This window comes from Acinonyx jubatus, chromosome C1, assembly GCF_027475565.1.
Source record: "Acinonyx jubatus isolate Ajub_Pintada_27869175 chromosome C1, VMU_Ajub_asm_v1.0, whole genome shotgun sequence".
NCBI classification, from domain to species: domain Eukaryota; kingdom Metazoa; phylum Chordata; class Mammalia; order Carnivora; family Felidae; genus Acinonyx; species Acinonyx jubatus.
The window spans coordinates 19706174-19727273 of NC_069381.1; the positions used below are offsets into that span (position 1 = coordinate 19706174).

General features: G+C 42.7%; 1 long non-coding RNA gene across 4 annotated transcripts; it reads left to right on the forward strand.

Moving 5' to 3' along the window:
- The first annotated feature begins 11925 nt into the window (after positions 1-11925).
- Positions 11926-20845, forward strand: LOC113599469 (uncharacterized). Of its 4 annotated transcripts, none has more exons than XR_008293272.1 (3): positions 11926-13012; positions 17017-17097; positions 19266-20845. It is a non-coding gene; the product is annotated as an uncharacterized LOC113599469 (long non-coding RNA). The 4 variants fall into 4 exon arrangements; XR_008293267.1 differs by having other exon boundaries at positions 11926-12680; XR_008293266.1 differs by lacking the exon at positions 11926-13012 and having other exon boundaries at positions 16212-17097; positions 19266-19460; positions 20210-20845.
- Positions 20846-21100: the final 255 nt, after the last annotated feature.

A 21100-nucleotide genomic window follows, 5' to 3' on the forward strand; every position in this document is an offset into this window, starting at 1 on the left:
TCTCCATTATGCAGAGCACCTGCTCCCTGTCCCTCCCCCACTCCTCCAGCTGTCTGTCTGTCTCATTTGTGTCAATTAAGAATTCAATACTGCTTGATTTAATTGAATGACTTTCCCTGTATAGAATCCCAACCACAGATAGAGCATCGACCATCACTCCCATTGCCCAGAATAAAAACTCTAAAACTCCAAAGGCATGCAAGGGTGCCTTAGAAAAGAGAAGGGGTCCTTGCTGGCTTTCCAGTGAAGGCAAGGAGGGCAAGACAGGATTCCCTGGCAATATCAGTTATGTAGTTGGTGGCCTACCAAAAGGCAGCATTGCATAAACCAAGATCATTTGGGTCCACTCAATTTAGTTAAGGATTTCAGAAGTGGTTCTTAAGGCTTAGAATTCAAAGAACCAACAGGAAGAAAGAAACTTCCACACTACTTAATTTACAAAGTGATTTCCCATCCTCAGAAGACTGACTTTGACTTTCTGTTTCCTTAGTCTTTGAACAAATAGGCTTTGTTCTTTAGTCATCTGCCTCTGTTCATTGAGCACCTACTATGTGCCAGGTGGTGTTCTAGGAGCTGAAAACCATGTTCTAAGAACAGAAAATAAAGTTCCTGTCCTCATGGGACTTAGATTCTAAAGGGTGTGTGTGTGTGGGGGGGGGGGTGCCAAACAATAAACAAATAAGTAAAATAGTAAAAGGGATTATAAAGAATCAGAGAGGAGAGTTAAGGGAGATGGGGATTATGGTTTGAATGGAGCTTTTTAGTTTAGCAAGGATGGACAGAAAGGACTCCCCGAGCTGAGACATAAAAGAAGGAAGGGAGAAAGTCAAATATGACAGGGAGGAGAATTCTAGGCGGAGGGTACAGCAAGTGCAAGGGCCCTGAGGCAGGAGTTCCCTCTTTGAAGGAGACCAGTGTAGTTGAAGAGAGTGAGCCAAGGGAGAGATGTAGGATACAGGTCAAGGAAGTGGGAGAGCATGGGGCAGGCTTTGTAAGGACTTGTAAGTCACTGTAGGCTTTTACTCTGAGATGGAAAGCTACTGGAGAAATGACATATTTTATGATATGATTTATGTTTTAAAAGCTTTATTCTGGCCGCTGGGTAGAAAACAGAAGGTGGGAGAACAAGGGCAGAAGCAAGGAGAACAACATTTGGGAGGCAATTGCAGGAATCTAAGCAAGAAACAATGGCGGCTTAGGTCAGAGTGGCAGCAATGGAGATGGTGACAAGTGGTTAGATTTTAGAGGTAAAGGTGCCAGGAACTGCTGATGGACATGACGGGGGTATTTGAGAAACAGAGAGGAGTCAAGTATATTGTGGATGTTGGTTGGGCCTGAGTAACTATTAGATTAATCTAATGGGATGAGCAGAGGCCTTGAATCAGGGGAAACTAAATCTCAAATCCATGGCTTCTGGGTTTTGTGATCTTGGGCAAGTCCCTGAACCTCTTTGAGCATCTGTTTCTTCAGTAAGAAAGTGATGATGATGATAGTAATAACTCTCTCACAGGTCTATGGTGAGAATTGAATGGGATGTGAAAATTCTTAGGATAATACCTACTAGAGCAATACTCAACAGACGTCCCTTGAATCCTGGGAGTAAATGATGCCTTTTGAAATATTATGAATCTCGCGTCTTCTCAATACTTTTCTCGTTAACTTACAACCTGTAACGTATAACCTGGCTTCCCACTGTATTTTGAATAAAATCCAAACTCCTTCCAAATCCAGGAAGACACTTCATGGTGGAGCCTCACCTACCTGTCCAACCCACCAGCCACCTTGACCTTCTTATCTGGCTGATAAAGAACTTGACAACTTTCCAGTTTCAGAACTATCACATAGTCTCTTCTCTCTGCCTGGAATGGCCCTCACCCAGATGGCTGGTGCCTTCTGATCCTGCGAGAAACTACTACCTCAGAGTGGCCTTTCCTGACCATCAATTTAAAAACAGGTTCCCAGGTTCCCACCATTATTCTTTCTTTTCAGGGCTTGTTCTTTCCATTCAGGAAAGTTAATCACAATTTATAATTCTGTTTTCCTGTGTATCGTCCGTCTCTTCCACTAGACGGTAAGTTCTATGAAGGCAGGGACCCCCAAGAGTGTGCTCAATGCCTGGCAGAATGCTTGGCTCCCAGTAGGCTCTCCATAAATATTTGTTGAAAGGCTGAGTGACATAAAAGGCTTTTATTGGTATTCTGCTGCTATTCTTTCTAATTTTCTTTTTAAAGATTTTATATTTAAGTAATCTCTACACCCAATGTGGGGCTCAAACTCACAACCCCAAGATCAAGAGTCACCTGCTCCACCGACTGAGCCAGCCAGGTGCCCCTCTTTTTCTTTTTTTAAAATCTCACTTTCTTTGCATTTTGCACAATTCTATAGTGCCTTTTGTTGCTGAGTGGAAACACTTCTCCCTGTTGAATCAGAAAATCCCTTGACTCTTTTCTTCTGTACACTATGCTGGGCTTAATGTCTATATATATAGTACTAACACTGATGGGTTCAATTTTTTTGCGCTCATTTCTTAAGGATGTATTTGTCTTTACAGGCAGGTGACACAAAAGAATAGACCTCAGCTTCAAATCATCCAAGAATCTTATCCATCCAAAGTATTTGTAGAGGCATAGGGAGTGGGGAGGGCATTCCAAGAAAAGGAAAGTGTCAGCAAAGGCATGCCACATGTTGTGTGTAGGATAATTAGAGAACACAAAATTTTCGGTGGTTGGGACCACAGTGTCAAAGATCTGGCTGGCTAGAGACGTTCTAACAAGTTGGAAATATGCCCTCTTCTTCTATATTCTGAAAGAATGTGTGTTAGATTGATGTCACTTCTTCCTTAAATGCTTGCTAGAGTTTGCCAGTGAAACCATCTGGGCCTAGAGCTTTCTTTATGGAACATAATTGATGACAAATTCAATTTCTTTAATAGAGATAGGGCAATTCACATTTTTTCTTTCATCTTGTGTCAGTTTTAGTAAGTTACATTAGATAAGGTCTTGAATGCTAGACTGAATCCTCTTTTATTGAAATTAATTATATTTTAGGGTCATTAAAGGTTTTCACGCAAAAGGATGACAGTACTTTAAGGAAGCTTAATCTGGAGAATGTACAATAAAGGTTTGAGAAACAGGTCAGAGAAAAAGGAGAAACAGAGTTAGGAAACCCAGATAGCAGGCTTTTACAGAAACGTGAGGAATAAGTGACAAGGGTCCTGACTATAGTGGTTTTGGAAATGGGGGGAAAGAACCAAATTCCAGAAATATAACCACTTCTTTATCTATATCTCCTTTTGCCTGAACTAGGGTATTGATAAATTTTAGTGCTTAATGGAACATTATGCTGCTTCTCAGCATCTCTTCTGACCAAGGTGGAAAGCATTCCTTGTACCAGAGCCCAGTGGTAGAAAGGTATAATATTTCTTCTGTGATTTAGACTTCCAGCCTTTAAAACTGAGGCCTTAGGAACTGGTGCCAGCTGTCTGTCCTTTTGGTTTTTAGTTTAACTTCGCAACTAGCTTTTCCAATATACTGTTGATATTTTTCTTTTTTATGTGACAGATGTGGTTTCACAGGGCATCTAGAGGCTGCTTAAATTCTGTAAGTAAATACTGTGGTGTAGCTGTTTTCCTAAATTGGGAACCGAAGTGGCAGCTATGATAGAGGGAAGAAACATGGGATTTAAAGTCAAAAGGCTTGAGTTTTAACACTGGCTCAACCACTTATTGGCTGTGTGACCTAAGGCAAGGCACTTAATCTCTCTGAGCCTTAGCATTCTCTTATGTAAACTGAGCATAATACTAGTCTTGCACATTTCACAATTTGTTCTGAGAACCGAATGAAAGAAACTATTTTTTATGTTTTAAACAAATGATCCATTTAAAGTCCGATGTCTAATTATTTATGTGAATAATGTTTTAAGTTAAAGTAAATTTACAAAATGAAAATCTTTGGGCTGAAAACTGCAAGAAGTTTTATTTGTTTGTTTTTTGGGTGGATTTCCATACCTCTAAGTGACTACAGTAGTACTGTTTGGCTTTCAGGGGGAAAAAATAAAATTTACTTTTTGATATGAAAATTTCAACGAAGCCTTAGAAGACTTCATAGCTTTAAGGGTTGAGTAACTTTCAAAGGGGAAATTATTGTGCATTTAGCAAAGATACTAGAGTTAGGTTAGAATTTGCAAGTCCTAACTCTTAACCTATGCTCTGAGAGGTATTAAACTAGTTATCAGAAACTCTTTTTTTTTTTTTTAATGTTTATTTTTGAGAGACAGAGGCAGAGCATGAGCAAACGAAGAGCAGAGAGAGAGGGAGACACAGAACCCGAAGCAGGCTCCAGGCTCTGAGCAGTCAGCACAGAGCCCGATGCAGGGCTCGAACCCATGAACTGTGAGATCATGACCTAAGCCAAAGTCAGAAGCTTAACCAACTGAGCCACCCAGGTGCCCCAGGAATTCCTTTTTTTTTTTTTTTTTTTTTTTTTTTTTTACCAGATATCTATATGGCTTGCTTGCTCCCTCACCTCTTCCAGGTCTTTACTCCAGTGACACCTTCTCAGTGAGTGCTTCCCTGCCTATTCAGTTTAAAATTTAAACATTCCCCCCTCCCAACACTTCTCATTTCCATTCTATGACTGTTTTCTTCTCCACAACATTCATCATTCAACAAACCATATAACTATTTATTTTGTTTACATCTTGTCCTTTCCTCATCCCTGTCCTCCACTATAATGTAGCTTCCACGAATTTTATCTGTTCATTGTTGTATCTCTAGAATATAGGACAGTACTTGGGACAAAATAGCACTTGAGGGGTGCCTGGGTGGCTCAGTCGGTTGAGCGTCCAACTTTGGCTCAGGTCATGATCTCACGGTTTGTGGGTTCGAGCCCCACGTCGGGCTCTGTGCTGACAGCTCAGAGCCTGGAGGCTGTTTCAGATTCTGTGTCTCCCTCTCTCTCTGCCCCTCCCCCACTCATGCTCTGTTTCTGTCAAAAATAAACATTAAAACATTAAAAAAAAATAGCACTTGATAAATTTATTTGTTGAATGAATAAAAAAAACACTTCATGGGTTCTCTCTTTGAATTTAGTAGTGTAAGAATATGGAAAATTCAGAATATGGCATTTTGACAAAACGGCGATGGGACTCTGTGACCTAGATGCTTCTTCTGACACCAGCCACAGCAGACCAACATGTCCACATTTAAACAAAAAGGCTCCCATTCCCTCAGCTCTGAGAATAATGACTGGAAACTTTCATGGTCATTGTTTACTGAGGACGGTAGAGTACTGAGGTAGCAAAGAGGTACTCAGGGGGTCATCTTCTAAGAAAATGCTCCCCCAAATCTTGGGATCTGGCACTCTGCCTATCAAGTAAGGTTGGGAGTCATTAAGATAATCCTCTCCTCTCACTTCCAGAGGATTCTCTCTGAAACACAAGTACCTCAGGAGGGGATCACAGCTTAATCCTTCATCATTTAACACTTGAGCTGGATTTAGGATATGGGGTGAGGACTGGGCAGGAACATTTTACCAATTTTGCCCGTTGTGCCTGGGGCAGAATCCGACCAGCTTTTTTCACATGCCCAAGACCCCCTGCCTGTAAATATCAGTCCTCAAATACTATAGATTGCAACAAATGGAAAAGGATGGGAAATGAATCCATGTTTCTAACCAGCTACAATGTTGTCAATTCTATCAACCTGACCTCTGCAATTGCAATTACAAAGAAATCATAAGGTGAAAGGAGATTTGGATTCCAAACATACCAGATGCCACAAAAGGTTAACCAGGTTATCTGCCTTCCAATTTGTGCCCTGAGGTGTAAGTCTGGCAGTGGCAATGCCCATTGATAAGGTCACTGTGTGATGTAAATAAGTACATATATTGTTTATATCCAAATTTTCATACTCAAGTCGAGTGACTCACTGTTTGCTATGAGCAATGATTCTCCAACTCTCATCAGGAGACTGCTATACCTGGAACACCTGCAAAAAATACAGATTCCTGGGTCCCATTTTGGACCGAACAAAACAGAATCTCAGGGAGAAGACAACCCAGTAATCTGTGTGTGTTTTTTTTAATAAAAAAAAATTTTTTTAAATGTTTATCCATTTTTTGAAAGAAAGAGAGAGAGAGAGAAAGAGAGAGACAGAGTACAAGTGGAGAAAGGGCAGAGAGGGAGGGAGACACAGAATCCGAAGCAGATTCCAGGCTCTGAGCTGTCAGCACAGAGTCTGATGCAGGGCTCAAATCCACGAACCAAACCATGAGATCATGACCTGAGCCGAAGCCAGACTCTTAAACAACTGAGCTACCCAGGCGCCCCTAGGCCCCCCTCTTAATTCTGAAACTCTCTCCAGAAAGGAAAAAAAACTACCAGAAAGACCTGTGTGTATCTTTTCACTAAACTCTCTTGTACAATTTTTTTCTACCTCCAATACAAATTGCCTTTGCCTCTTCCTTTCAAAATCAACAGAAAAGTTCCCAGGGAACCTGAAAGCTGCTTCACAACAGAGCAATACCTCTTTTTTTTTTTTTTTTTTTAGTTTATTTATTTTAAGAGAGAGAGAAAGAATACCAAGCAGGCCCCGAGCTGTCAGCAGAGAGCCTGACTCAGGACTCGAACTCAGGCAATCAAGAGTCAGATGCTTAACCGACTGAGCCACCCAGGCGCCCCGGAGCAATGTTTCTTTCTCTTAGAGTAGAAACCCTCTAAGAGTCTGTCTGTAACCCTAAGGTAGTTTTCTAAATCCTGAATACATATTGGTCTGGAAATTCCCCATAACTGAAGAAGCAGTTTACTTACGTTGAACATGAATGTATTACTCTCAGTTTTTCTTGTAAAAAGATTTGTGAGCTGCGATCCTATAGAAAACCATTTTGAGAGAAGGGCATGGGGTTATGGCATGTACCTAAAAAGGTAAGCGTTCTCCCTTTCTCTTCTGTTTCTTTGCTCGCTACTGAACAAGAAGTTTCAGAAGCCAATGCTTGAGCCAGAAAACCAAGCTCCTGAGTGATTGAGGATTTTCTGGTTTCAAATTAAACAGAAAACTAAATTAGCAAATTAATTGTTGGATGTGTTTTCCTGGGCCCTTCATCAGCTGCTGCAGGACCAGTAGCCAATCAGAGAAGACTTCTGGCTGCCCTGGAGAGGGGGCAGGGTTCAGAATCAGGTTCTGCTAGCTACCAAGTGTCAGACATGTTAATTTTAAATTACTTTTGTACAGCTTGGTGTCAAAATGATTAAAGCATGAAGAAAAAAAACAGAACCAAAGGAGGGAGAAGGGAAATTATTTCCCTTGCATTTGGAGCAAGGACACTTGCAATTCTATTTCCGCTGGCCTTCTATAAATTATGTTAAGTTCTAAGCTTTAGGCCCTTTAGTGCCGAGAGGGTTGGTTTGTGTGTGGGGGTCGTGGCTCTCCATTCCCTTTGTATAATGTTGCTGTCTCTCTATGGCAGAAGCTATATCGCAAACACCATCATGTGGCCACAATTTCTTCCCTTCTCCAATAAAACTGTATTCTGATAATGTATTAGTTACTATGTGTCAGACACTGCCCTAAGTATATTTTACATGTAACCTATCCTATAATCCCTCACAAAAATGCTATAAGCCTCACAATGATGCTATGTATGCTATTATTTCCATTCCACAGATGGGAAAACTGAGGCCTGGAGAGGTAAAGCCATTGGCTCAAGTCACTCATCTAGCCCCAGCTTTGTCCTGCTTTACAGCTGTACTGCCTCCTCTCCATTTTCCCTTTGGGGTTGGAGGAACCAAGAGGAATTAAGTGTGATGCTAAGACAACTTCATTGTCCTTCTTAGCAGTCACACACGTTTTCTTTTTGTTGAAGACGCTGCTGAGGTCAGCCTTATTCTCCGTGACATAGCAACGTTTTTACAGAACTACTTTCCCAGGGTAAGCAGGTAATCAGATCACTGGATGGCTTGTCTTTGTCTCTGTACCCAGCTCTCCCAGTTGGTTTCTTGGACTTCGTGACACCTTTTGCTCAAGATGAGCCATTTCCTCTGAGTCTCGTATGTGAAACGTAAGGCTGACCTCAGCTGCTGTTGCTTTTCAACAATTAACACAAAGCTGTGCTGCTGGAGTTCTCTCCGTCTGCCAGATTTTATTAAGTTTATTTTCTTCACCCTTCCAACAGTCACCTCACATTATCTTATCATATCGTTTACCTCTGGAATCGCAGCATAGTGCTACAATTCAACTTGTAAGATCCTGACGGTGTAGAATTCACAAGATTGCTCCCCGGATGCTACTAAATAAGTTTTAGTTGCATCGGGATATCCTAAAGTTGCTTAAGTGATACCCAAGCCACCATTCAGGATAATATTGATAATGCCAAAAAGGTGATCTATAAACACAAGACTTAAATAATCTCCCACTGATAAATTTATAAAGACTAAATCTTAGAACTTCATCGATGTTATTAGCAGCTGACTTTTAGTGAGTGCTATTACTTATAACGGTGTGCTAAGTGCTTCTCAACAAACTAATGAGGTGCGTTATATTGTTTTTCCTCTTTTTACGGTGTCTAAGTGAATGTCAAAGCAAGGATGAGAGGCACCTTGAACATTATATATAGTCCAGCCACCACGTGCGTTTTGTATGCTTCTAGTGATGGATGTGGATGGAGATTGCTACATTCTAAGACAGTCTATTACATGACTTCTTCCATATTCTGAACTAAAACATGTGTTTCTAAAGCTCCTAATCATCAGTTCTAGTCTTGGGGCAGCCCCAGGATGAGTTTAATTTCCTTTTCATTCAGTAGCCTTTCAGGTATTTCAACATGGTTCTTCTATCACTCATGAATTCTTCAACTTTTCCTCATTACCCAGGGGTTCAAGTCTCCTCACCATCTTGGTTGGTTGCTCTTTATTACATCCCTTTAAAAGTGAACACGTCACTTAGATGTGGTCTAATACAGAATAAAGTGGATTCCCACCACCACCCCCCCCCCTTGTTCTAGATGCTATATTTCTCTTAATCCAGCCTAAAATTCTACTTAATTTATCTGAACTCCCTATGGGGGAAAACCCAACCTGACTCCCCACTGCCTCCCCTTGCCATGTCGTTTTTAGGTTTTATGTTCCTTTTCTAGTTCTGTCATAACACGTGCACATGCTTTTCTTCTTCTGCATGACCTTGATCTTCATTCTTGCAGTGTAGTACTGATCTCTGCATGTGCACATATGTTACATTCATTTTCTCTTGGTTTCTATCACCTTATCTCTTCCCACTTCACCTCCTGCTTTCTACCTAGTTCAATATCAGAGAATCCAAATTGCTTTCTAACCATCTTTTTTCTTTATAACGCGAGGTAGGCATGTTCTGAATCCGGTGAGTTTGGACGCGTCTGTCCTGGTTAGCATTTACAAATACATATGCTAGCAGTTTGAGGCTGGCTTCCAAGAGAGTAATTTGATTTGGGAATGCTTTTCATGAGCAGATCTCAACGAATTTCACTTTACTGGAGTTCCAGAGGAAAAAACACGGCCCAGAGGGCGCCTGGGTGGCTCAGTCTGTTGAGCGTCCGACTTCAGTTCAGGTCATGATCTCATGGTCCGGGGGTTCCAGTCTCGCATTGGGCCCCTGAGCTGATAGTTCAAAGCCTGGAGCCTGCTTCAGATTCTGTGTGTCTCCCTCTTTCTCAGCCCCTCCCCCACTTGCATTCTCTTCTTCTCTCTCTCAAAAATAAACAAACATTAAAAAATTTAAAACACATACACACACACACACACACACACACACACACACACACACACACACACACCATGGCCCAGGACTTAGTCTTACAGGGGACATCCTGAATGCAAAATGTGATGAACGAATAGTGACCCCTTCACTCTATGGATAGTTAAAGTAATAACTAGCTTGGATGATGAGAAGAATAACGGAAGCAGCCTAAGTTCAAACCTTGTCTCTGAAGTTTCCAGCCTGGGTGATCTTGTGCCAGTTAACTTCTCTGTGTCTTAATTTCCTCATCTGTAAAATAATGGCAACAATTGTACCCACTCCTTAGGCCAGTTGTGAGGAGTTAATTCATATAAAGAGCTTAGAACAGTGTCTGGCTCCCACATAGTAAAGGACAGATATTCCTGCATGTTGGATAAAGCCAAAACAGAAAGGAGATTATTTCTCCAGGCATTTAAGTTTTCCGCCTGCATCTTTACAAGCCTTAATTCATTGAGCCTTAGTATTGAGGTTTTGGCTTTATAAGGAAGCAGACTTTCAGAAAGAGGCTCAGGAGTCATTTGTGAATGAATGCCCCTCAATCTGGGGCTGGTGAGAAGCAGGGTAGGATTGTTATTTAAGAGGGAGAAAGGCTAGAAGAATTAAAATCTAGCGGGGATGAGATCCAGCATGATCTTTCTTTTCTTGCTATTGAAACAACAACAACAACAACAACAACAACAAAACTTCCAGGCGAAAATGAGTAAATATGACTCCTAGTGAGAGCGGGGGACCTACAGATCTTATCCAAAGAATTCAGTGGTCTACCTTGGCCAATCTTTTGTGCTTTAAAAATCTGTGGATTTAAAAATGAAAACGTGACTTCCCACCTCCCCTTCCCCCCACCCCCCAAACCACCCTACTGCTTTGGTCTTGGTCATATAGCAGTTTAGTACCGAATTCTACAAAACGCCAAATGTTCCGCAGAAACTTCTGTTTGCTTATGTTGTACGGTCTACAATGCAGACTCTACACTAACAGAAGAAATTAGTATAGGTTGTGTCAAATCGTGTTAAAATACAACATTAAATAAATGCAAAGAGCCCAGAACAAAGAAAGTGATTAAGCTGGTTTAACTGCATTCAACCCACTATGCTAAATCCCTGTAGGGGGCTTGAGTTAAACAACAAATTTGGTTTCTTGGCCTAAATCCTTTTCTTCAAAGAAGAAATGTTTCTTGTGAGTAATTCCGATAAATTTGTTTTCATCGTCTTCATTTCTTAGTCCCTAGGGAAGCTGGGGGGGGGGGGGGGGTGAAAAGAACCCATCTGATTGGGTTCCATTTTAGGAAGAGATGGGACTGTGAAGAACGGAATAGAGGCATATCAGTTATACAGCTAAAGAGGCACCGGGTGAACTGAGGAACGGGAGGTGTGTGATTGTTCAGCCCCAGAAAAAGGCCAGCTAGTGACACCCGGGATGAGGATTTTTACCCGGCAGTGAATCAAGGAAGACTGAGAGGGAGATAATAAGGTGTAATTATAGCAGTGCTGTTAGTGCCTGTTTATGGGGTCTGGCAGCAATTTGGTTGAACACCCCTCATTTTGAGAAATTTGTAATTTGGCAGTGAGAATTCCTGCCTTAAAATTTGGCTCAAACCCTCACAGTTTAATATTGCAAAATCTGGGAAATGTTGAAATGTGGCTGCTATTCTAATTGAACTTTTTCAGGCTCTTTCGAATTGGTTTTTTTCCTGTTGGATTCCGAAACAACCGCCTTTTTAAAAGTTCGGGAAGGTGCTTTGGACTACAAACTCAAGCAAGCTCACGAGCTGATGTACTGCTCTGGTGAACGCTCCTGACTTACATCTTTGTGTACATACAGTTGCGGGGGGCGGGGGGAGAAGCTTCAACTTGAAAAACCCGAGTTCCTTCTGTTGGGTAGCCCTTTAAAAATTCCCCACAGTCAGTATTTTGTTTAATTTCCTTTGAGTCGCCGCGGTGCAACGTGGTGTTGCTCTTGGTTTTATCAACCCACTGCCTCCCCCAAGATTATTCCCCGTTGTTTTAAAGTAGAAGGGAGGTCACCAGGCTGTAGTGAAATGTGGCCAACTCCGCCGGGAACCAAGTTGGCCCAACCGGCTTCTCTAAAGTAACTGGAAGTTTTCTGACAGGAAACCGGTCAGTTCTTGTAAGTCTCGGCACCGGTTCCCACGGCCCCGGCGGCGGCGGCGCCCCCGACGCCCATCTCGGGGCCGGGGAGGGGCGCGGGGTGCGGGGCGCTGTGGGCGGCAGGGGGCAGCAGCGGGAACCCGTTGTTCTCGAGGTGGGGGGTGGGGCGGGAAGCCGCGCCCCCCCCCCGTTTCCGCGCCCCGCTCCCTCCCCTCCCCCTCTCGCGCCTTCCCTCCCCTCCCCGCGGGGAGGAGGGCGGGGGCGCGGAGCCCTCCCCCGGGACAGGGGGGCGTGCGCGTCCCCTCCGCTCCCCTCCCCCCCGGCCGGGCTCTCCTGGCTCCCCGAGGCGGGAGTTTCCAGGAAGAGCTCAGAGCGCGGCCGCACCACCGAGCGCACGGAGACATCAAGTAGTCCCTCAGAGCGACCTTATTAGAGAATTCTAGCTGCCAGGGGCAGTCAGAGTCGCAACTCCGAAGAGATAGGAGGTGACAGCGGGACTGAGGGCGTCAGGGAAAGAGGTCCGAGCTCCCACTTTGCATTGCCGGAGAAAGACGTGTGGGGGAGGCGGAACGAGTTCCGGCGGAGGGCTCGGGCGCGCCCGGTGGAGTGAAGCGCCGCGCAGTCGAAGCGCTCACGGAGTTAAAGTGGGCGGGAAAACCCGGAACGGACTCTCCCTGACACGCCCAGGACCTCCCGTCCCATTTTTCGTGGGGGAGGGGACGAAAAAAAAGCAACAGAGTCAAACGTGTTTCCTTTCCCGGCTACGTAAACCCCCACTGGAGAAAAAAGTGATGACCCGCCACCACGGGGTACGCGCGGCTGGACGCTCAGATCCCGGCGCGGCGAGGAGGGGCCGCGTGGCTCCTCCTTCTCTAACGTCCGCGCCGTCGGCGCGGGGCGCGCGGTCAGAAACCCAGGCCTGTGCGCTGAAGAAGCCAGGCGCGCGCATGCGCGCGCTAGCGCGCGCTTCCCGCCCCTTTTCCTGAGAGCGTTCGCTTTCACCCCTCCCCCCACGTTCCTCAGCCGCCACCTCAGAGCCTCCCCCGCACCCAACCCTCTCTTTTCGGGGGAGGTGGCCCATCTTGCCTATCCACTGACTAACCCCTTCACCTCAGCTTTGCCCCGCCTCCCCTGAGCTTCGGTACAAACTCCGCAGCGAGCGCTCCGTTTTCACATTCCCGCCTCCGCCCTCTATTTCCCCTCCCAGCCCTGAAGCACTTCCTGCGAACTGCCCTGTTCTCGCTCCTCTGTGCGCGCCGCCTACTTCTTGCCCTAACTGGATGGCTGCTTTCACGTTGGCGGAGCCATGGGTTGTGATCCTGTGATTCTTCCTCTCTCTGAGTGGCGATCGCCTGCTCCATTTTACAGATGGGGAAGTTAAGGTCCAGAGGTCTGACTGGCCGGATTCTGAACACTCCTCGAGTTTTTTCCCCAAATCAAACCTGAACTGACCCTGGAAAGATTTTTTTTTTTTTTTTACATGTATTTATTTTTGAGAGACAGAGCACAAGTGAGGGAGGGGCAAAGAGAGAATGAGACACAGAATCCAAAGCAGGCTCCAGGCTCTGAGCTGTCAGCACAGAGCCCGAGGCGGGGCTTGAACCCACGAACTGTGAGATCACGACCCGCAGCCGAAGTCAGACACCCAACCGACTGAGCCACCCAGGCGCCCCGACCCTGGAAAGATTACACCCTCGGTTTCCACTAATTTTAAGCAACCTTGGAAAGTCAGTCCCCCAGTCTTTCTCTTGGGACCCTCAAACCTCTAGGGCAAGCCACAACAGACCGGTTAGCAAAAGCCATAGAAACAATTTACCTCAAATCAACTAGGTAGCGTTTACTACGTCAGAAGAAGGGCCAAGGGCCAAGTCGGCAACTTAAGACACAGGCTTTTAGAGGTGATGGAGGTTATTTGCTCAATGTAAGGTCGTTTTTTTACCATGATGTATAATGTTTTCTCTTAGATCTTGTAATTCTCTTATTCCTTCCCCCCTTTGAGATTTTTTATTTTTCAGGATTTGAAAACATTTTGATGGAATTGGCCTCCTCGATTAAGAAAAAAGACCTTTTTAGGGGCGTCTGGGGGGGGGGCTCAGTCGGTTAAGCGGCCAACTCTTCATTTTGGCTTAGGTCATGGTCTCATGGTTTTGGGATCTAGCCCCTTGTAGGGCTCTGTGCTGACAGCATTGAGCCTATTTGGGATTCTTGGAGAGAGACCCTCTCTCTCTGCCTCTCTCAAAAAAATTAACTTAGAAAAAAAATTTAATACTTTATTTTATAAAGATAACCTTTCCTTTTTGTTAATGTGGTTGGATATTATTATCCTGAATTCCCCCTCTTCCCAAAGTTACTTTTTCCCTGGGCTTCAGCTCTAAAGTTATCTCAAGTCCTTGGGAGACAAGAGATGTCCTAGAGAATTCTTGAAGAAGCACCACTACTGTAAACCTTTTGGTACCACAAACTTTAAAGCTATACCTGGGAACTGAAGGAAACAGGAGACTTGTATAATTTTATGTATATCTAGAGATTGATTAATTCAGATTTAGGGGCACCCGGGTGGCTCAGTCGTGAAGCGTCCAGATTTGACTCAGGTCATGATCTCGCAGGTCATGAGTTCAGTCCCAGTCAGGCTCTGTGCTGACTGCTCAGAGCCTGGAGCCTGCTTCGGATTCTGTGTCTCCCTCTCTCTCTCTCCCCTTCCCTTGGCTCACACCTTGTCTCTCTCTCTCAAAAATAAACATTAAAAAAAATTTTTTTTTTAATTCAGATTCAAATGTTTTGAGAGTCTCATTCCAAGCATTGTAAATTTGGATCTGTTTTGTTACATTTTGTGTGAAATGACACTTTTATCATGATTTTCCTCTATTGTAAATATTTCTAAATTGTTTATTGGGCTGATGTCTTCTAATCATGATGGTGGTCTTAAGAACCAGTCCAGATTCATTACAAGAGAGTTTTTTTGTTAAGTAGATAAGAGTGTGGCGTGCTAACACTTTTCTGAACATTGTTCACCAAATGGATGCTTCCTATGTGCTAGGTCTTTTGTGGGATATAAAGCTGAACATGATAAGGCTGTTCTTTTATTTTTTATTTTTTAATGTTTGTATATTTTTGAGAGAGAGAAAGAGTGCAAGCGGGAGACAGACATGGAGAGAGGGGGGCAGAGGATCCGAAGTGGGCCCCGTGCTGACAGCAGCGAGCTGGATGCGGGGCTTGAACTCATCGAACCATGAGATCGTGACCTGAGCCAAGTCAGACGCTCAACCAACCTGGTGCCCTAAGACGGGGCTATTCTTAAAATGCAATCTAGTAGTGGAGATAAAACTACTACAGGCTCAAATCAGTAAAAACTCATTGTTATTTCTTATTATTTAAAAAAAAACACATAAGTTACATATTAATTTGTGGTTTCCACAATTCTCTCCCCTTGTTCACGTGCAGTCCTCAGGTTCTGAACGTGTAGATCAAGAAACAGAGCAATGAATAGTTAAGAACGAGCTAAACAGAAAATGAGCAGGAGTGGGCAGTGATTTAATGGGAATGTGAATAATGGCACAGTCCAATATTGAAAAAAAAGACAACAAGAATGTCAGGAAAGAGAAATTTAAGTGTAAGAATGTCCGGGTCTTTGGATTTTAAATGCTGAAGAAAGATGGGAAAGCATTAGGAATTATGTACTATTTAACTTTGCATGAATGCTCACAAACATAGTTTTTATTTCAGGAAGGATAAATAGCCTTGCATTTAAGCCGTTGCCTACATACATAGATTTGGTGAGGAATTTTAAGGAAGACCAGTGGTACAGAGGTAACATCTAGGTTGCAGTGGAATTCAAACTTCCTAAAGCAGGAGGAGGGGAGAATCCTGTGATTAGTTTAAACAGACTCCAAACTTACCCACCCACTCCCAAAGAAAATCATTTATAGTCCAAGAGATTAAATGTAACTTAAATCTTAAAGTACTTTTTGACCAATTTAGAAAGCATTGCATTTGAACTTTAGCATTCGAAGTTGCCCTTCTAAAATGATTTTTCCACTTTTTGCTCCATTCACATACTCTATGTTTCTGCTGGGCTCTTGCTTCTGTAACCAGAGTTCACTGCAACTTCAACCTTGAAGTTACATCCTGGTCTGCAAACTGATGCTTCTCAGGGGGTTGGTGCTGTAAGATAAGTAACTAGGTTTTCAGCTCAATCTCATTTTCTTTTTCTTTCTTTCTTTCTTTCTTTCTTTCTTTCTTTCTTTCTTTCTTTCTTTCTTTCTTTCTCTTTCTTTCTTTCTTTCTTTCTTTCTTTCTTTCTTTCTTTCTTTCTTTCAGTTTATTTATTTGAGAGAGAGAGAGAGAGAGAGAGAGAATCCCAAGCAGGCTCCATGCTGTCACCACAGAGCCCGATATGGGCCTCAAAATCACAAACTGTGAAATCCTGACCTGAGCCAAAATCAGATGCTTAACCACCTGAACCACCCAGACACCCCTATTTTTTTTAAGAGTTTTATTTTATTTTTTCAATGTTTATTTATTTTGAAAGAGAGAGGGAGAGCATGTGGGGGTGGGGGGAGGAGCAGAGAGAGATAATCCCAAGCAGGCTCCATGCTCAGAGCAGGGCCCAATGCAGGGCTTGATCCCACTAACCATGAGATCATGATCTGAGCTGAAACCGAGTCGGACGCTTAGCTGACTGAGCCACCCAGGCACCCCAATCTCATTTTGTTTCTGACTTTTAAAATCAAAGTTAAATTGTGAGAACCTCAGGAACATAGTCTTTCTTAGGTGAAATGAAAACATTACATGTGAGAATGCACTACTTTTTATTAAATCTGGGGATCATTTTCAGAATTCTTATATGTGACTGTATTGTTACTTATAACCTGCAACAGTGGCCCATAGACAGTAGAGTCAAGCTGCTGTGGTTTATTATCACTAATCTGGGACAACAGTGGCGCTATCTGATTTCTTAAGGGAAAGTCACATTGTAGACTAAAACCTATAGAAAAATTGACACAAGTCATCAGCTCTTTCCTAATGGAATTTAGGCCTTGTTTTCCCCTTTATTGTCCACCTCTGTGTCATTTAGCATAAACATATCTTTATTGTTGGTCCTGCATGAAAGCCGGAATTCATAAGGGTTCTGTTTCTTCATTTTAGAAGCCACAGTACATTCACCAAGCCTTCTAAAGATGACTTTTCTGGCTGCTGCTACTGACTCCATTCTTTGCGGGATCCTGGGTATGTCATTCCTCTTAGTTGGGCTTCCGTTTCTCTACCTTGGGTCTTGCTGGACCCACAACAAGCTCAAGGCCATTCTTCAGGGGGCCACTTTTTTTGCCTTAGTGCTGCAGGGCCCTGGACTCTTAAAGCAATTTATTCTTTTATTCAAATCAGTGTCTTCAAGTCGTGTCTAGTTTTTCTATATTTGTGTGATAACTTTTATGTTGGAGGACTGAAACTTTGGGCTTGAATAATAATGTGATGTTAAGGTAGGGCCTTCGGGAGGCTGGGATTACCAAGAGACTATATCAGGGGTTCTAAACCTGGCATCCAGGATAAAATTCACGAGCATGGATGGGGAGAAAATTACATCTTTGTTTTCACTAATATTGAAATTTAGCACTTCCTTTTAGTATCAGTGTTAGTAACAAAATCATAGCAGTATTAGCAGTACCGTACTTGGGAATGTCACTGATAGAAATCACAGATAATTTCCTATCACATTGCAGTTGCTGCAGACCTGTTGATAAGAGTTTGCACTCTGTTTTACATTTAATGTTCTTATTTTTATTTTTGAGACAGAGAGAAACAGAGTACGAGCGGGGGAGGAGCAGAGAGAGAGGGAGACACAGAATCCGAAACAGGCTCCAGGCTCCAAACTGTCAGCACAGAGCCCGACGCGGGGCTCAAACTAAGGAACTGAGAGATCATGACCTGAGCCAGTCGGATGCTTAACCGACTGAGCCACCCAGGCACCCCTGAAGTCTTTACTACTAGATCTTGTTATTTATTGTGTTAATAATGAAGCACATTGTATCATAAATTTTTAATATTTTGATCACTATTTCCATATGTTGCATTTGGAAACCTATGTAATGTCGTCTGTAAATATTTAATGAGTTTAAAAACATCATTCTGACGAGAGGTCTGTAGGCTTCTCCACGTTGACAAAGGAGTCCATGGTACAAAGAATGATTAAGAACCCTTGCTTTGGGACACCTGGGTGGCACAGTTAGTTAAATGTCTGACTCTTGAGCTTGGCTCAGGTCATGATCTCACAGTTTGTGAGTTTGAGCCCCACATCGGGCTCTGCGCTGACAGCATGGAGCCTGCTTGGGATTCTGTCTCTCCCTCCCTCTGCCCCTTCTCAACTTGTGTCCCCTCTCTCTCAAAATAAAATAAACTTAAAAAAAAAAAAAAGAACCCTGCTTTAATCAAAATAATTACTATTAGTAACGGGTTATAAACCATTGAATGAGATAAGAGCCTATGAGTCCACACTGATATAAAGAAGTAAATAAATCATTATATAAATGTAGGAAAAGTGAAAGCATTTCCTATCAGAGGATGACAACTAGTAAATATAGATGAAATGGTGGAGTGAGAAACTCACTCATGGATGCTGAAACTGGCAAAATGGGTGAAAGTTTGATGAGGAGCAGGATATTTGCATGGTGAAGTATCTCTCCATAAACTACTTTAATAATTATAAAGGGGAAATAGTGGAGGATCCTCTTTAATACCACCTTCACCAAGTCATCAAGCCTGTGTCATCTCTTAATAAAAAGTACTGAGGACACAACATTGCTTCACTGGTAATCCTGCCAAAAATGTACAAACTGAATCTAATCATGAGGAAATGTCAAACAAACCCAAATTGAGAGCCATCTTACAAAATCACTGGCCTGTACCCTTCAAAAATGTCAAGGTCAGGAAACAAGAGAAAGGCTGAGAAAGGCTGAGGGACTGGTCCAGATTAAAAGAGGCAAAAGAAACATGAAAACTGAATGTAGTGTGTGACCTTAGATTTGATCCTGGACTAGGAAAAAAAAAAAAAGAAAGCCCTAAAAAATGCTTGTAGTGCAAATGGCAACATTTAACATGGATCGTGAATTAGATAATAGTATTGTATCAATGTTAAATGTCCCAATTTTTATATCTATACTGTGGCTGCATAGAGAATGACCTTGTTCTTAGTAAATAACACACGGAAGTATTTAGGAGTAAAAGAGTATGATATCTAAGTCTCAAATGGTTCAGAAAAAATGCATATATTTATAAGTCTATATATATAAAGGTAGAATAATAAGGCATATGGAGCAGAGGTAATAAAATTTGATTTGGATAAAAGACTTAAGAGGAGTTACTTCTACTATTCTTTTTTTTTATGTTTTATTTATTCTTAGAGAGAGAGACAGAGCATGAGCATAGGAAGAGCAGAGCGGAGGAGGAGCAGAGCAAGAGAGGGACACAGAATTGGAAGCAGGCTCCAGGCTCCGAGCGAGCTTCCAGCCCAAGAGCCCGCCACGGGGCTCAAACTCACAAGCCGTGAGATCATGACCTGAGCCGAAGTCGGCCGCTCAACTGACTGAGCCACCCAGGTGCCCCATACTATTCTTTTGTTGTTGTTGTTAAGTTTTTATTTAAATTCCAGTTAGTTAACATACAGTGTAATATTAGTTTCAGGTGCACAATATAGTGATTCAACACTTTCATACAACACCCAGTGTTCATCATAACAAGTGCATCCTTAATCCCCAGCACCTACTTCACCCATCCCCCCACACCCACCTCCCTACTGTGTTCTTTGTAGTTAAGATTCCTTCTACTATTCTTGAAATGTTCTGTCAGTTTGAAATTATATTGTTTTAGATCATTTGTTACACCCCCTCACTTTGAGGAGGTGAAAATTCATATTTTGGAAGGTGAAGACTCGCTCAAGATCGCAACAAGTTAGTGACGAGAGTTAGGGCCCAAACTCAGATCTCCAGATGTCAGTCCTCTTTTTACAACACTAACTGATCCTTTGGTGTTTGTGTTTGGATGGCAAAAATTGAGCCACCGCTTTTTACTTCTCTTTTTAGTTTCTTGGTTCCTTAGAGCTAGTTCCTTCTACTAGAGAACCACAGTAACATAACTAAATGCTTCTTTCAGTTCCTTCATGATTAGGCAAGGATCAATTTGAAGTTTTTGAGCTTATGGTTGGGATACCCCTTTCTCTTGTAGGTTCAGCATCTTTCTTTACTGCCAACCTTTTCTGTACATAATTGGTTTCTTTTCTATGGTATTACTTGTAACCCTTCTCCCATAGAGTAATGGTTTATTATATTGTTTAAACTTTTTTCCATAGGTCACGCCATCTCAAGGTCTTTTTATGTACTCTCAAGAAAATTGTATATTTTCTGGGACGCCTGGCTAGGTTAGTCAGTGGAGCATGTAACTCTTGATCTTGGAGTTGTGGGTTTGAGTCCCACACTGGGTGTAGAGGTTACTTAAAAATAAAAAATAATAAACAAATAAACAAACAAATAAATAAAATGTTAAAAAAATAAAATTGTATGGGGGCGCCTGGGTGGCTCAGTCGGTTAAGCATCCAACTTAGGCTCAGGTCATGATCTCACAGGTTGTGGGTTCAAGCCCCACGTTGGGCTCTGTGCTGACAGCTCAGAACCTGGAGCCTGCTTCAGATTCTGTGTCTCCTCCCTCTGCCCCTCCCGATGGCACTCTGTCTCTCTCTCAAAAATGAATACAAACATTACATTTTTTAATTTTTTTTTCAACGTTTATTTATTTTTGGGACAGAGAGAGACAGAGCATGAACGGGGGAGGGGCAGAGAGAGAGGGAGACACAGAATCGGAAACAGGCTCCAGGCTCTGAGCCATCAGCCCAGAGCCCGACGCGGGGCTCGAACTCACGGACCGCGAGATCGTGACCTGGCTGAAGTCGGACGCTTAACCGACTGCGCCACCCAGGCACCCCAAACATTACATTTTTTAAATAAAAAAATAAAAAATAAAATAAAATTGTATGTTTTCATTTCTGTGATTCTATGATTCCGTTTTCTTGGTGGAAAATTAAGGCATAATATGCTGGGAGAAAGAGAGGATATAGCATCTCAGAATTACAGTCTTAAGGAGAGTAATCTAACCACAGTAGTTGGTGTGGGTCATTTAATAGTTCTACTAGTTACTGACTAATATCAGCTTTATAAAGAAATTCAGGGCTCAAATATGTTGTTTT